This window comes from Saccostrea cucullata, unplaced genomic scaffold (assembly GCF_032062105.1).
Source record: "Saccostrea cucullata isolate Sc308-1 unplaced genomic scaffold, CSIRO_AGI_Scuc_v1 ctg9557, whole genome shotgun sequence".
Classification (NCBI taxonomy): domain Eukaryota; kingdom Metazoa; phylum Mollusca; class Bivalvia; order Ostreida; family Ostreidae; genus Saccostrea; species Saccostrea cuccullata.
In genome coordinates, this window is record NW_026930205.1 from 14657 (window position 1) to 29242 (window position 14586).

Here is a 14586-nt window from a genome sequence, read left to right on the forward strand (position 1 = left end):
ACTCTTATTCAGAAATACATTTTATTGAATTATCAGGGATTTTTTTCCAATTTTATCCGGTCTAGCTAAATAAGTTCCCGGTCTTGTAACATAAATTCCTTTTTATTGTCTAAGGGTCCCTCTCATACCCCTCCCCTGTAAAAATATGAAGATCTAAATATGGGATCCAGGATGTTATCCAGCCCCCCGGGCAATGTATTCTTATTCAGAAATACATATAACAATTCTAAGGTTTTTTTTCGAATTTTATCCGGGCTAGCTAAATAGGTTTCCAGTCTTAAGCTTGTAACATAAATTCCTTTTGATAGTCTAAGGGTTCCTCGCATATCCCTCCTCTGTAAAAATATGAAGATCTGAATATTGGATCCAGGATGTTATCCAGCCCCCCCGGGCAATGTCCTCTACTTATTAAAGCGTTAAACCGGTTTTTTTTTCCAATTTTGACCAGGGTAGCTAAATACGTTTCCGGTCTTGTAACATAAATTCCTTTTGACAGTGGATGGGTCCCTCCCATACCCATCCACCATAAAAATATGAAGATATAAATATCAGTGGGATATGGGAATGTAAGCCAGGTCCCCGGGCAATGTATACTCTTATTCAGAAATACATATAATAGAATTATAAGGGATTTTTTTTCCAATTATATCCGGGCTAGCTAAATGGGTTCCCGGTCTTGTAACATAAATTCTTTTTGATAGTCTAAGGGTCTCTCCCATACTCCTCCCCTGTAAAAATATGAAGATTTTAATATGGGATCTAGGATGTTATCCAGCCCCCCCCCCGGGGGGGGGGGGGGGGGGGGGAATGTCTTCTACTTATTAAAGCATAATACGGTTTTTTTCTACTAGTAAGGCACAAGACGCGATTGCCTTCAGAGCTTAATTAGGAAAAACGTACATGGAAATGTTCATGTACATTTATTGACAGCTCATGAATGAAAACTATCAAGAACGTCAAAAATTTAATTTTAATATACATTATTTAAAAAAAAAAACCCAGTAAATCCATGAATAGAGGACGTTGTTCAATTTTAAATCGAACAGTTATATATGCGCGTTTAATTTTTGGGAGTTGAACTATGTTCAGAATCCCTAGGCTGTCACGCGGTTTCTAGCGCAGTAATTTTACAATGAAATATATAGCGGTCGTCGTGGTGTTTCTGTGTCGCCCAATTTACTCCCCTATGATATTCAATACAAACTCGTACCAGTCTATATAAACTCGAAGAAACTTCCGCAATAAAAATAGTCCATCTCATTTTTCTGAATTAATCTAATTTTCATAAATGATTTGAAAGTAAACAAAATAGAATTTTATTAAACTGAATTTGAATAGCATGTTTTTGTCATCTTTCATGAGAAATGACACATACATTTTGATTTCCGTATGAAAAAATAGTCACAGTTTTCCGACATTTACCATTCGGCAATCCTCGGCTGACTCCACTACGCTTCATTACAAAAAGTGCTAGGTCATCCAAGGAGCAACAACTGGTGTAACTGGTTTGACAATGACGCGATTGTCTAAATATAGAGATGTAAACAAAGATGTAAGGAAAGGAACGCTAAGGTTTTTAAAACCAAACTTCTTTCAATTTGTTTCAGCAATAAAGAGACAGAACAACGTTTCTTTTTAAAAAAAAAACACTGCGGAAAATATTTATTTGCTCTGACAAGTAAAATGATCTGTTAGACTGGAAAATTTTTGTCAGATCAGATACATGCAACTCATTTTGTTACGTTGGTAAAGGGAAAAAATGATAGCATTAAAGTTTGTTGACATTCGATCACACAATTTCAAATGACATTAATTTTGCATCCTTAATTTCATGAATTTATCAGCATTCAGTTGGTCACATGTACAACACCAAATCTGAACTTGAAAAAATAATGTGTGTGTACTTGTATTGCAGTATTACCTTATAAAATGTATCATTTGATTTTATTTCATAATTAAAACAGTTAAGATTTATGAATACATGCGTATGCACAGACACAATGGTATGATAATCCCAATGATCGATATGTGAGAAAGATCATTCCTCATGATTACAACTATTTTTTTTCTTGTAGTAGCTCTTTAAACTATGTCTGATTTTTAATTACATTTGAATCAAATCAAAATCACAAACTTTAAGTCTCACTCGCGTGGCGCAGTTGTTAAAATAGTTTGCTCTAGAGATTCAACGTAATGTGTTAATTGATCCTTACGTCGCAGGTTCGAATCCTGTGGGATGCATTTGGAGATAAACTCTTTTGATGAGACAATATAAACCGAAATCCCATGTCGCAGTATGTGCTTGCACAAAACGATCCCTCACTACTCAATGGTTTTGAGAGCTGTGTATATGTAAAAAATTGTAGACTTACATGTAGCTAAGTGTTTCAATATGATTGAAAAATTATCGAACGTAAAACAAACAAAATGTAAAGTATTCAGACATACTTACTTCTATATAGATATTACTTGAAATGAAATTTAAAATTATGGAATAACAAAACTTGATGATTAAGTTATAAAGATAGATACATTTGATAAAATAGATAAGCATGGAGTTCTATAAAAAATAATTATTGTGTCCGAAAGGAAACATTCATACCCAAAAGAGAATAGCAAATACTTGTTTTAATCAGAGGAAGAAAAATGACAATCTAGTGTCTGGTGATGGTAACATCGAATATAAAGAGTGTTTGTTTGTTTGTTTCTTGGGACCAAATATCTTGTACACATTCTGAAGAGAGTAGGGGGCGTTTTGATTCAAATGTTTCAGAAATATAAGGGAAGTGTTTGAGTTTTAGTAATAAATGGTACTGAAAGAAGTTTAAAACCTAACAACAAAAATAGTATTTTCGAGTTTGAAATTTTTTTTTTTGGTGATGGGGGTTGTTTGTTTGGTTTGGTCAAATTGTTGAGGTAAGAATACGCCAGTTTCGTGATTGTAACTCTCCTGCAATAAAGGCGCAAAAAGTATCCATTTCAGCATGGAGGTGGGACACTTTGCTTATGTATACAAACGTGCATAAATAAATGAACGATTTCTATGGCTTTTAAAATTTATTTAATGTTATAGAAAGATGAAGATGTTAATCAGTGATGCATTTTATGATTTGGTCAAGCTCAACTGTGTATATTTATAAATCTACTTTCAATTATCGGGTACTTAAAAACGAAATAAACGTCGTGGTCTTCATAAAAGTAAAAGATTTTCTTGATTGTACAAACATTCCCTAAAAAGTTAGTGGTTTTTTTGAAGTTATAATAAGGTAAAAAATCAATGTGTCATTTAGATTGCCGACATGTAATGATCAGCTTCATGTTTACCGTATTTATTAGAGGTCCATATATCTCTTTCCTCGTCTGAAAAGTCTCACATCCACTGAATTTTCTTTTTTGTTCCGAATTTTTTGCTTTAAAAAATGACACCTTTACTTTAATTCGGTTGTTCTTGAGTTGAACAGTGCATCCTTACAATTATATAGTAACGATAAACCAGTATATCGATGATGCGATATATCCAATAATAAATATCTGTCCCACCTGTTTGTTTACGCGGCAACCAAACTCCCCTCCTCAACGAAAGAGCGCATCCAAGGGAGATAATCTCGAAACTTGCGTATTAGAAAGAATTAATCCAGAACTAAACTGAACTGTTCGTGCGCAATAAATATACAGTTTTTTCAATGGATAGCACTGTAGCTCTCCGGTTTGTCAATTTTTTTTCGGAGAGCTACAATTCTGCAGCTAAGAATGGGTGGACTTAACGCCCTATTTTGGATCTTTTTGCGACTCCTCTACCAAGCTGTAAATAAAGTGAATCCAAAATATATTACGAGCAATGGTAAGAGCTACATATACTTGGTAATATTAGGTGGAACATTTGTGCAAAAACAATGCCCTGTTGTCATGTATCAAAATTGAAACAACGATACATAAGTATCGTCTTCCGGAATTCGACATGTACCCGGTGTGGTTTTTATGTCACACAATCAATATTTATAGGAGGCGGGGCTATCGATCGGCGTCATTGTTGACATCTCTCTCTCTATCCCTCTCTCTCTCGAAAAATTCGAATACGTGTTTAGCATATTACAGCGATGTCAATATGAAATTATTTTAAAAATGTCATGACACGCAAAATTAAAACAGTATTTAATGTGCTAAATTCTGAAAACGGCAATGAAACACGCTAAAGACATGATTTAGATCGAGGTCAGGTTGAAGAATACAATGTAACTGTTTTCACGAGTACACTCGCAGGTGGACATCACGTGATGAATTGCAATATTAAACAGGTCAATCGAAGACATAACAATGGAAGCGAGAAGTTTTTTTTGAACATGTTTTTTGTTAAATTAAGTATCAGCACACATTTGTCGGCTCTTCTCCTTTTAATATAACATTATTTTGTTCAATATACAACTACAGTTTTCTTAAGAACAGCCGACAAACATGTGCTGACTATGTATTCAGACGATGAAAAACACATGACCCTGATTATCTATTGATATTCAAGAAATTTTCAGGCACCATGCCTTCGATATTTATTAAGTTTACCTCGAAAAAAGAGTTTTAAATTCACATCCGTACCATGAATACACGGGGATTTATATAATGAAAAAAAGTAAACATTTTATGAAACTTAAATTTACGGCATTTTTTCTGGCCAGTTAAGTCCACCCATTCTTTAAGAGCAGTCCCATGATCTTGGCTATTTAAATGCAATAGAAATCATTTTTAATGTTTCGTTTTGTATCTCTAACAAATCAGTTCTAGCTGACTTGAATCTGAATGCATGAAGATGTTCTTATACTTCCTGTGAGATCTTTCAGATAACAATGTTCAACTCCCATGAGTACTTTCAGTACTTTGATTAAATTATTTTGGTTTGGTAAAAAATCAACTGCATGGTCTGTAAAAGTAATATATCTAACAAAATACAAATTAATTCGATAAATAACACGGCAGGCGTATAGATCTTCTCGGCAGGCGTACTTTCCCCTGGCAGGCGTCGGCAGGCGTATTTTAGTATTACCCCGCAAGGGGAACTCTGGGAGTGTGACTAAAATAGGTAGCGAAACCCGGGCCGGGCCGGGAATTTCGTAACTGAAAATATCACATATATTTTCTATGCATTAAGCTTAAAATCGCCAAAATGAGTAATCCGGGCTCGCTACCCATTACAGTTATAGACTATGTATGTAAATTTCATGAAGAAAGAATGAGTATTTATTTCGTAATTATCAAAAACCCGGTTTTCAGTTACAAAATTCCCGGCCCGGCCAGGGTTTCGCTACCCATTTTAGTCACACTCGCGCGATGAACGGAATGGGCGCGAAAACAAGGATGCTGGTAAGTAATTATTTTTAACCTTTTTTAACATGTTTAATGTCTGTAAGTCTGTGTGTTTACAATTGAATTGGACAGCCATTAGGTGCTATAGAATTTTTTTATCCGGGAACGTTGTACTTTTCTAAGAGAATTTTTCATATATTCATACCATCTTCCTTCGTAAGTAAGTAAGATACCTTGCTTACATAAGATCAATATCTATAGTCATGATAGTAGATGAGATTAAACTGTCTGGTTGGCGCTAGATCCATTATGACGTTATAATACTTGATATCGCAATTACTTAACGAGGCCTAGTCTAATTCGAGTGCGCATCACTTTGCGCAGCTTTTTAATTTCATGCAGTCATTTGTGTGATAGTATCCTGGCGTATTGTATTTTCGACCTATTTAGATGTTATTTATTAATTTATCACAAACTTTATAGAATCTGAAAAAAATATGGGCTTAAAATGTTAACATATGTGTCTATAAATAAAATGATATAACCCAAATTGCAGTTTTGTATTTATTTTATTTATATGCCATAATATGGAGAGGGTACGGTTTTCCTTACAAAAATATTAGCGTCTTGTGTTTTCGACCTAAATATAGTATCAACGCCCAATCAGTATTGGCTATAAATATCCATTGGATATTCCAAACAATAAAAATACGATTGTCTGTCTTTCAAAAAAACATTGAACAAGTTGCATATTTTGGTTGCAAATGCATTTTTTCTTTTGTTGAACCTATCTGTTAGTATCTGTGCATTTCCCCAAAAAATCAATGAAATAACGTTGCATTTTTCAATAAAAATATGTAAGAAATAGCCAATATTTAAGGAAGAATTAAAATTGTTTGATCCACCCATTTATTTCAATATTCATGCGTCTCTTTGACATAGATCTTAATTTTATTTCGGAAAAATGTCATCAAAAAATCTTTGTAAATAACCGATTACGGCTTCGATTAATCAACAGATAAAATGTGCATTAGTAAAAAGACTAGAATTTCTGACATCGGACTAAAACCATCGAGGGAATTCCATTGAATTAATTGTTTGGGGTATTTTTAGTACAATTGTGCTTCAAAGGTATTTTTCCAAGTGTAGCAACCGAAAATAATGTTCTACCGCGCGGAATCTGCACGGGAAGCAGATTGGGAAAAATAGGTCGAAAATACAATACGGTCGAAAATAGGATACGAGACGATACACCTTTGAAAATAATTTTAATTTCAATACAAAATAAACATTATAAAATTGTAGCTCCTACAGATCTGAAAATGTGATTTAACTACAATTATTGGAATAAGAACGTTGAAATGGCTCTAACAACGTCACCGTTTTCGGATTTTGTAAGCAATGCATGATGCCGAAGAATGACACAGGACTCGCTTGTATGTTCAAGACGTTCATGGATATTATACTAAAAACTCATGACAGAACTTCCCCTAAAAACATACTGTCAATCAAAAAATTGCTATTTATGCCGAAAAAAATTATATGCACCGATAATTCATCAGCAAAGATATGTATTTATAGCGTAATATGGCAATTTTAGAGGTATTTGGCTTAGAAAAAATAAACTTAGTAATTACTACCTAGACCAATCGAGATGGTTAACTTTTTTGAAATTTCACAATTTGGTGACTTTTTACATTTACTTTCATTTACTTGAATGAAAAAGAAATCCCTAGGGCAGAAGTTCAGAAAATATTGAAAAAATGTAATAATTTGGCGATTTTCCAACAAATTCCCATAGGGTCCAATAGTAAAGTTTGACAACATTTAAGATGGCCCACTAAGAGATCGGGGTGGTAAACATTCGATTTTTAGCTCACCTGAGCCGAAGGCTCAAGTGAGCTTTTCTGATCACATTTTGTCCGTCGTCCGTCCGTCCGTCTGTCCGTCTGTCCGTCCGTCCGTCTGTCTGTCTGTCCGTCCGTCTGTAAACTTTTCACATTTTCGACTTCTTCTCAAGAACCACTGGGCCAATTTTGACCAAACTTGGTACAAAGCATCCTTGGGTGAAGGGGAATTTAAATTGTTAAACTGAAGGGACATATCCCCTCGCAAGGGGAGATAATTAAGAAAAGACAAAAATAGGGTTGGGTCATTAAAAAATCTTCTTCTCAAGAACCACTGGGCCAGTAAAGCTGAAACTTATGTGGAAGCATCCTGGGGTAGTGTAGATTCTAAATTGTTCAAATTATGACCCCCGGGGGAAGGGCGGGGCCACAATGGGGAATCAAAGTTTTACATAGAAATATATAGGAAAAATCTTTGAAAATCTTCTTCTCAAGAACCACTGTGCCAGAAAAGCTGAAACTTATGTGGAAGCATCCTGGTATAGTGTAGATTCTAAATTGTTCACATCATGACCCCTGGGGGAAGGGCGGGGCCACAATGGGGAATCAAACTTTTACATAGAAATATATGGGAAAAATCTTTGAAAATCTTCTTCTCATGAACCACAAGGCCAGAAAAGCTGAAACTTATGTGGAAGCATTCTGGTATAATGTAGATTCTAAATTGTTCAAATAATGACCCCCGGGGAAGGGCAGGGACATTATATTGAATCAAAGTTTTACATAGAAATATATAGGAAAAATCTTTGAAAATCTTCTTCTCAAGAACCACTGTGCCAAAAAAGCTGAAACATATGTGCCCTTGGAAGGATCATGGGGTAGTGTAGATTTCAAAATGTCTAAATTATGATCAGTGGGGTAGGGTGGGGATGCATTATGTATAATAAGGGGGAACTCTCGTAAAGAACAGAATGGTCAAAGCTTCTCAGGTGAGCGATGTGGCCCTTGGGCCTCTTGTTTAATCCTAAAACAATTAATATTACAGTAAAAATTAATTTTCAAAAAATTATCAAAATCCGTAGGGCAGAAATAATTAGACTCGGCCTCGTTAACTTAGCGGAACTCTTTCTCGAAGGAGGTAGGAATTTTCTGTTGGGTGGGGGCAATGTGCTATTCAATACAATGCAAGATCGATCATTGTAGCATTTATAAGGACAGATAAGTAAAAAATCCTGGTGGAATACCTCGCTAAACAATCGCTGAACCAGCCTAATATATTTTTGAGAGGAGCCAATCCTAAATTGTCACATTTTTAACGATATTTTTTATTTAGCAGACTCTTCTCGCTAAATTTTCATTGAAAATCGTCACATTTTTAAGCAGATAAAATATTCTAAACTCTCCTTATTTGACAATCTACTATTTGGAGTTCAATATCTGACAAAACATCGTGATTTCGGCATTAAATTGTTTGAATCATTCGATTGTCACTACTGTAAACAATGTCATTTGCCCCCAGAAATGTAGACATTTCTCGACTCCCCCGCAAAAGAGCGGTAGTAAGTTAGATAACTGCGAGGTACTCATTGGTAGTCGCGATATAACGTATTAATTTATCTATTTCACCTACTTTACTGCTTTAATCAGGGGCCTCGGCAGGAATTTGACATTAGGGAGGCAGACTTGGGGGCCCAGGGGGTCTAATGAAATTAGATATTCAACAGAATCTTGATACTTTTTCCCCTTTTTGACAATAGCCTAATGGCATCACTTCATGACTTGAAGTAAAACAAAGTTAAAAATTATTTTTGAATTTCCATGTGTTTAATACATATTTTATGTTGTTAAGGTACCCAATTAGCACAGATGAGAGCACATGAATGAATATCAGGTTGGTACACATGGATAATACTTTTATTGCAAATAATATTTGTCGACTTTGGAGGTTATCCTGCAAAGTCTAATAATACGCCTACTTTTCTCTTAAACAGACTTGTCGAAATCTGTTGGTCCTATCGGCAAGTCCAGTAAAGATTTGTCTGTACCCACAACTATTAAGAAAACGTCGGTCCAGATGACCGTTTGAAATAATCCAGCGTGATGCAAATTTAATAAATATATATTATTATAACAGTAATTTGATCAGAAGGGTCGTATCACGTCGAGTTGACAGGCGCGGATCATCAGATCTAACGAGACGAAGCGTCGAGTTTGATCTGATGATCCGCGCCTGTCAACGAGACGTGATACGCCTCTTCGGATCAAGTTACTGTTATAATGATAAATTTATTGTATACCCCCTCATTACTAGCAAAATATAGCAAAAGAAAACTTTAGAGATCAATTCCATAACATTTATCCATAAAACAAAGCATAATAACAAGGGACTTTTTAACGCACAAGAAAAATAATGTCATATTTCTACGTACTACGTCATCAGTTTCAGAGAGTGGTGATATGGATCAGAAAACATGTTGGTGATCCGGAAAATCGGATCACGACGTCAAGTGATAGCGTAAATTCAACAGTAAAATTGGGTGATACACATTAGATATATAATAAAGGTCCGGATCGGGATGCGCAGTTGAAGATCACAAACACAGAAAAAATTACAGCGTACGCGACGTGTTGATGATATCCAATGAAATTTGTTATAGCAAAGTCATAAAACATGTCATTTATGTCTTTTATTAAAGACTTGTAATATTTTAGGCTGTTGAAAATAACCCAGGGAATTTTGGTGCTGTTATTCATATGACTCAGTGCTTTAAGTTGCAACTAAAATGGTCGCATTTGCGACCAAAAAAATTGATTTTGCGACTAGAAATGAAAACACACTCGCATTTTCGCTACTGAGAAAATTTGGGCTGGAAACGTCCAATTTTTAAGATCGGGATCGAGATTTCATTTGTAAAGATTCTCTGTCAAGAAAATGTTTGAAGACATATACTTAAATACTTAAATATAAAATTACGAAGCGTTGCATGGACTTAGATCACGTAATATTATGACAGCATGGCATGCTGTACAAAGTTTGATAGAACCTGAACCAGAGACATGGACAAATAATGTTCCTGATAGAATGGCATCCAAACTTCGTACACTTTTTAAGATCCGACCTTGTTATTGAAGCATTTGATCAATTGCTTTCATATCAAAATGAATCATGATTGTATTATCATGCCAATAAAGAGTGTTTTGGCGGCATTTATAATGTCTGTGTAATGTGTTAGGTACGTATTAGTAAGTAAACATGATAAACAGCAGGCAAAGTCCTGTCTCAACAGCTGTCAAGCTTGTATTTTCATTTGATAAAATTTTATTTCTGTAATCAGATTACTTGTGTTCTTCTGTACAATCATGAGGGTACATGTATTCAATAAAAATATTTCATTTAACCTAGCAAATTTTTATAGTCACAGTAATAAGTAATCTATGATATAATAAAGACATAATACATATCCTCATTTAAATTATCAAGTTTTATTCTCAAAATGTATTGTTTTTTTATGGCGAGTAAAAAATATGATTATGGCTACCAGAAATTCTGAAATGGCGACCAAAAAAATTTTTAGGTCGCCATTTTGCGACCTAAGAGCAAGTGTGACTTGGAGCACTGTGACTTTCAATGAGGTATATATATATCTGGTATGACAAAACTTTGACTGGTCCGACAGAACAAATGTCTGACAATAAATTTAAAAATTTCGACAAGTCTGGTTAAACAGAATTTTTTTTATAGTTTGAGTTGATTTAATTTTTTTATGCGCCCGGATCGATAGATCCCAGGCGTATATTGTTTTTGTCCTGTCTGTTTGTCTGTTGTCAACTTTAACCTTCGCCATAACTTTTGAACAATAAGAGATAGAGACTTCATATTTGGTATGCATACTCCACTAATAGACTCCTTTCAAATGATATCAAGGTCAATGACCTTGTGACCTTGACTGTGACCTATATGCTAAAAATAGCTTTTTCAACTGTTTGTCATAACTTTTGAACCATAGGAGATAGGGACTTCATATTTGGTATGCATACTCCACCGATTAAGTTCTTTCAAATGACACCATGGTCAATGACCTTGTGACCTTGACTGTGACCTATATGCTAAAAATAGCTTTTTCCACTGTTTGTCATAACTTTTGAACCATAGGAGATAGGGACTTCATATTTAGTATGCATACTCCACCGATAAAGTACTTTCAAACGACGACAAGGTCAATGATCTTGTGACCTATATGCTAAAAATAGCTCTTTACACTTTTTGCCATAACTTTTGAACCATAGGAGATAGGGACTTCATATTTAGTATGCATACTCCACCGATTAAGTTCTTTCAAATGACACCATGGTCAATGACCTTGTGACCTTGACTGTGACCTATATGCTAAAAATAGCTTTTTCCACTGTTGGTCATTTAAACCATAAGGAGATAGGGACTTCATATTTGGTATGCATACTCCACCGATAAAGTCCTTTCAAACGACGGCAAGGTCAACGATCTTGTGACCTTGACTGTGACCTATATGCTAAAAATAGCTCTTTACACTTTTTGCCATAACTTTTGAACCATAGGAGATATGGACTTCATATTTAGTATGCATACTCCACCGATTAAGTTCTTTCAAATGACACCATGGTCAATGACCTTGTGACCTTGACTGTGATCAATATGCTAAAAATAGATTTTTTGAACTTTGTTGCCGCTGAGCCAGGCGCATAGTGTTTCACAAACACATCTTGTTTATTTTTGTAGATAATGTCTCAGGAAAGAAAAGAAATTGGTAAGTCCTTTAACCAAATGTGTATCATTTTTTTTTAATACACAACTTTCCTTGGAATAAAATTTTTTTTAGGTCATCTGAGTCACTCAGGTGAAGTATTGCTACCTGTTTCCATTGGTCGTCAGTCGTTCATTAAACATTTGAACATTTTCAGCTTCTTCTCTAAAACTGCTGAGCTAATTTCAATCAATTATCAGTGGCGGATTCAGGGGGGTTATGCAGGTCCAGTACAATCAGTACATTTAGCTACATAGCTAAAATTAAAATTACTTACCGTAGGTTTATTTACCTAGCTCAAGTAGCTTTATTTAGCTATTTCAAGACAAATTTTCATGATTTTACTTTTTATTTTAAAGAGACAAAAAGTTGCAAGTAAATGTCTACTAATATTTATTCTAGGTATTATTTGAAAAGCAATCTAAAGCAGAGATAGTTTTAACATTGCTGCGTTTGAACATTTTTAAGAAAAATATGTATTCCCATTGTTTGAGTAACTGTGCACCACCTGGTGTGCATAAGTATGATTACTTCACATTGTGCTCATGTTAACCAAAACTGGTTTTTAGCTCACCTGAGCCGAAGGCTCAAGTGAGCTTTTCTGATCACATTTTGTCTGTAGTACTGTCCATCTGTCTGTCCGTCTGTAAACTTTTCACATTTTCGACTTCTTCTCCAGAACCACTGGGCCAGTTTCAACCAAACTTGCCTTGGGTAAAGGGGATTCAAGTTTGTTCAAATGAAGGGCCACGCCTTCTTCCAAGGGGAGATAACTAAGAATATTAATGGCATCATTAAAAAATCTTCTTCTCAAGAACCACTGTGCTTGAAAATATAAAACTTATGTGGAAGCATCCTCAGGTAGTGTAGATTCAAGTTTTTTCAAATCATGACCCCCGGGGATCGGATGGGGCCACAATGGGCAATCAAAGTTTTACATAGGAATACATAGTAAAAATCTTAAAAAAAAAAAAAAAAACTATTTCTTAAGAATAGCAAAGCCATGATTGGTCATATTTATATGTAAGCATTCTTAGTGTACATTCAAGTTTGTCCAAACATGACCCCTAGGGGTTGGGTGGGGCCACAATGGGTGATCAAAGTTTTACATAGGAATACATAGGTTAAATCTTTAAAAATCTTCTGCTCAAGAACAGCAAAGCCATGATTGGTCATATTTAAATGGAAGCATTTTGCTTTTTCCTAGCCATAGTGCTCAGGTGAGTGATGTGGCCACTGGGCCTCTTGTCTTTGTTATGTCACTTAAGAAGTAACTGTTAGATCACAAATTAACTGTTGTATATAGCCCCAAAACTTTTAGAACTTTAATTGCAATTGAGCAGAAAAGACACATCTCCAAGAGTGATTTTTTTGAGTTGGCTCGCATAGCGAGCTACTACCTGTTGACATAGCCATTTCAGAACTGTAAATTTTTTCACGCATTCATCAAGGTGATCCATACGCCAAATATGATAGTTCTAGCAAAAAATGCTTTTGTTTGAGTGATTGTATAAACTTAGGAGGTAAAATTTGTATAAAATTCATACTGTTGCATTATTTATATCTTCATGCTTTTAAAGAAATTTTTGATTAAAAATCTGCAGTGATTGGGAAGGCCAAAATTGTCAATGGGACTGTGGCGCAACTGTCAACATTTTTGATGGGCCATTTTGAAAATAAATGGGCCATAAATATAATCTGAAGGGCCATTTTAAGAAATAACAAAGTGACAAACAAAAATGAAGTACAAGAGAAAACACGTTTTTAATTAACGAATCCGACTTTTAACGCATGAAATGCAGCAAATTTAAAGGAGCTTGCTTAGAATATAACAGATCCGTGTTTTTTGTTAAAATTACGACAGTTTTGGAAAGGGAACAGCCCTACCATACAAATGAATGAAGTATTGTACCTCATGTAAGTGCTTCGTTTAACCGAAAGTACTTTTTGACAGGTTTCAACCAATGAGATTTGTTGTTTTAAATTGACAGCATTCAAAACGAAAGTAAAACAAGAAAGAAAGTCGTACACAAAATATTTCCAAATAAGATCGCTAAAAATTGAATGTACACCTTTGCGCCATGATTGATTGATTTAATGCGCCATTTTTCACTTCAATGCGACTATGGCGCGTGGCGCAAGCCCTTCCCAATCACTGTATCTGTATGATGTACAATTACTGCGTATGAATATATGTTCAAGCATGTTAGGCGGATCTAATCTTCCCATCTGAAGTTTATTTATAATTGACCTAGAATACTCCCTAACACAAACACCTGCTGCTCCCATTAGCTGCAGCTAGTCTGCTTGAAAAATCTATTTTTAGAATCCAGATTTGCTGTGGGAATTTTCAAACTAATTACTTCATAACACTGACCACTTAATCAGCTAGTGTGCTTAAATTCATTATAGAATCCAGGTTTGCAGAGCTTATTTTCACAATAATATGTACGGAAGCCCATTAGTGCCAGCCTGTATATATAAAGGAAAAGCAATATACACTTTATTTTTGAACCGAACATATAATATTCAATCTCTTAAGATGCAAAATAAAGTGAATATAAGGTATGGTCTCTAGATGTATGAAAAAGCTATATTAATTCAAGCGAGTCAACTCACACTCACAGGCCCTTCAGGCCTTTGATCTTGAATAGTTTTCAGAT

General features: G+C 34.9%; 1 long non-coding RNA gene across 1 annotated transcript; it reads left to right on the forward strand.

The window, feature by feature from the left end:
• Positions 1-5313: 5313 nt before the first annotated feature.
• LOC134283256 (uncharacterized) lies at positions 5314-11926 on the forward strand. The gene is made up of 3 exons (XR_009995445.1): positions 5314-5352; positions 8992-9033; positions 11899-11926. It is a non-coding gene; the product is annotated as an uncharacterized LOC134283256 (long non-coding RNA).
• The last annotated feature ends 2660 nt before the right edge of the window (positions 11927-14586 follow it).